General features: G+C 37.3%; 1 non-coding gene across 1 annotated transcript; it reads left to right on the top strand.

The window, feature by feature from the left end:
* The first annotated feature begins 339 nt into the window (after nt 1-339).
* On the top strand, nt 340-444 carry LOC124891518. Its single transcript, XR_007049728.1, has one exon. It is a non-coding gene; the product is annotated as a small nucleolar RNA R71 (small nucleolar RNA).
* Nucleotides 445-3,087: the final 2,643 nt, after the last annotated feature.

Genomic DNA, 3,087 nt, shown 5'->3' with positions numbered 1-3,087 from the left:
CACCAACCTGCAGCTTGTTAGATGGCATTGACTGTGGTTGCAGGTTATACTGCTCTCAACTTTATGCTACTAAATATTGTGTTGATCAAATTCTGCAATGCAAAAACTTGAGCTGATAAGGCTGTGAATTGGTCCACCTCTAACACACCCATAATTATTTTTGTGGCACTTTTAGAATCTGAATGCCACTTTGGATTTCCTTGTGCTATGCAGTTCAGTAATGTGTACAACTCATCATAAGTTAGCTCCAACGCTTGACCACCTATGGCTGAATCTAGCAAAATATTTGTATTGTGATCAAGAGCTTCTACAAAAGTATGAGCAAGTACCTCATTAGACTGTTAGTGATGTGGATAATCCTGAAGAAGGGCCTTGAAGCATTCCTAAGCATAATAGAGGTTTTCATCAGTCTTCTGTTTAATGCTCACTATCTCACTGCAAAGTCCCATAGTCTTGCTTGATGGAAAGAATCTGATGAGGAACCTTCTGGCTAAGTCATCCCATTGTGATTGAACTGATCGACTCTACATTCAACCACCTTTTAGCTTCCCCAATAAGTGAATAGGGGAAGAGTGTCAGCCTCACATAATATGGAGTCTCCCCGGTTAGAGTGAATGTATCTGTAAGATCAATAAAGGTTTGTAAGTAGACTTGTGGATCCTCGTGTGAAAGTCCTGCAAACTATCCACTGCTAATGAGAAACTGCACCATATTGTATATAAACTCAAAATTCACTCCAGCTGCCGGTCTTTGAATTAGGGAACTCAAACTCGTTGGAAGTGAGACTTCCACTTCCCTAACCATCTTACCAGCTGCTTGTTGTTCAGCCATAGGAACAGTATTATCTTGGTCTTCTAGGAATTGAGGAATTCTTGGGAGAAAGATTGCTTCTCTCCTGTGTTGATGGTAAAATTTCTCAAGTTTGGAGCTTGGTTCAACCAAGTCGTGATCCCTTGCCAGTTTTCTACTTTGAAAACCTGTTTCCTACAAAAACAAAACCAAGACCAAGTATAAAAACACCAAATAAATCTAAAAGTAAAACTAAAATAAAAAATTACAAAAAAAATAAGTCCCCGGCAACGGCACCAAAAACTTGACAGTGCCCAAGCGCACACGCAAGTGTACGTGGTCTACCAAGTAATATAGTTGCCATCAAGAAAGCCAAATATCGATCCCACAGAGACTTGATTTAGCAATGATTTAATTTTAGTTCACCGTCTAGATTAATTTGGTGCAAAAGTAAACAAAAAGAGAATTTTGAATTATTTTGAAAATTAAAAATAAAATAAATAATACAGAAAAATAAATTCTTCAAACAATCAATGGAGAACAACCCATGGTTAAAGCACTCCGAACAATCATACTATGTTATTGAAATTACTCCATTAATTTTATTATCTTGGTTGTTGATTCGTAGGGTTAATTTGTAAGACCCTGCAAAGTTTCCTTCTAGTTTGAGCCTTAAGCGTGTCAAGTGAAGTGTAATTCCAGCCCTAAAAGATTAAGAAGAGACTTCCCAAGTGATTAGTGTTTTACTCTTGTTAAATTTTTCATGAAAATGACTTCCTATATTATAGAGAATTGAATTAGCTTTCCAATAATACCAATTTCATCTAAATCAAACATCGGGGTGAGAGTTATGGCCATTTTACTGAGAGTTTTTAGCACCGCCCAGGTGCGACGGACGATTTGGAGGACCTTCGAGTCTACGATGGACCGTCGCTCGGCCCTTCAAAACCAAGGCAGTAACTCCTTTTTTTGGCCCAAGTGAAACGGACCGTTGCTGAGACCATTACTACTGAGGCAGTGTGGTCTCACTAGCCAACGTGCGACGGACGATCCGACGGACCGTCAAGACTGCGATGGACTATCACATCGAGGTAGTGTGTTCTTTTTTTGACTGGCGTGTGACGAACGATCCAACGGACCATCAGACTCGCGAAGGACCATTGCAGCCCCCATTTAGTATTTTTAACTCATTTTTAAAAGGGCTTTTTAGTTTTTTCCACTCTTTTATACCCTGATATATTCTAAATAAAGCAAATGGCTTCATTCATCATCCAAAATACAAGAGAGCTAGGGTTTCTCCCTCAAGATCAAAGCTAAAACCCTTCTCCAAGAAATCCAAGAACTCTCCATAAATTCTACAAATTGAGTTGATATTTAAGTTCCCTAAGTTCAAGGGTTGCAAGAACTCTCTCTCAAGAGTAAGAAGAAGAGTTTGAAGTAAGCTTGTTCATCCAATTTCATTATCTAAGGTATGTGGTGTTTTGAACAAGGGTAATCCTTTAACCCTTGTGCCCAAAGGCTTATTTAAACTATAATTTTCTACAATCTATGATATTTTACATGATATTGAATTAGGGGTTTTCACCCATTGTTATTGATTGCAATATCTTGATGTTTTCCAAGAATTGAAGGTCAAATAACATGATTTTTGCATGTTTTCTTAAGAAATTGAAGCTGAGTTTATACCTTATGTTGTTACTCCTTGAGAATTTAAGAGTTTCAATGCTCTAGAAATTGAAGTCTATGAGTATGTTGATATTTTGAGACAAATTGCTGTAACTTCCAGATTTCTACATGAATTATGAATCTATATGTTATCTATTATGCATTATGATGACTTTTAACTTGAGATTGAATTATGGGTCATTAAGCCCTACTTGAGACTTACAGTTTTATGAACTATTATGCTATAAGCACCCATGATTTGAGTATTTTGAGATTATTGAGAAATGTTTTGACCTAATGGTCATAGAGTTTTGAAATCCACTCTACCACATGAGATTACAGATTTGATTATTGGGTTTATGAACCATGAGATTATTTTGAAAGTGAATTTCTATGAGATGAGTGAGATAAACTAAAGGGAGTAGTATTTATCACTGAGTTGGGTAAGTTACCACGGTTTCTTACCCTAGAACTTGTGCCACCGTAGGCTTGAGATTTTGGGCCTGAGGCCGAGATGATTAGGCCCGAGACCGAGATAAGTGATCATTGAGTTAAGGTTATACTCCTTGGTAAGAGTATTTTCCACTAAGATAGAATATTTCCCCTAAAGCTTTGAGATGAGATATTTTCCAA

The sequence above is a fragment of the Capsicum annuum genome, unplaced genomic scaffold, assembly GCF_002878395.1.
Source record: "Capsicum annuum cultivar UCD-10X-F1 unplaced genomic scaffold, UCD10Xv1.1 ctg36538, whole genome shotgun sequence".
NCBI lineage: Eukaryota > Viridiplantae > Streptophyta > Magnoliopsida > Solanales > Solanaceae > Capsicum > Capsicum annuum.
Note: the sequence above shows the minus strand (reverse complement) of the source record. Positions and strands in the feature narration are given on the sequence as shown.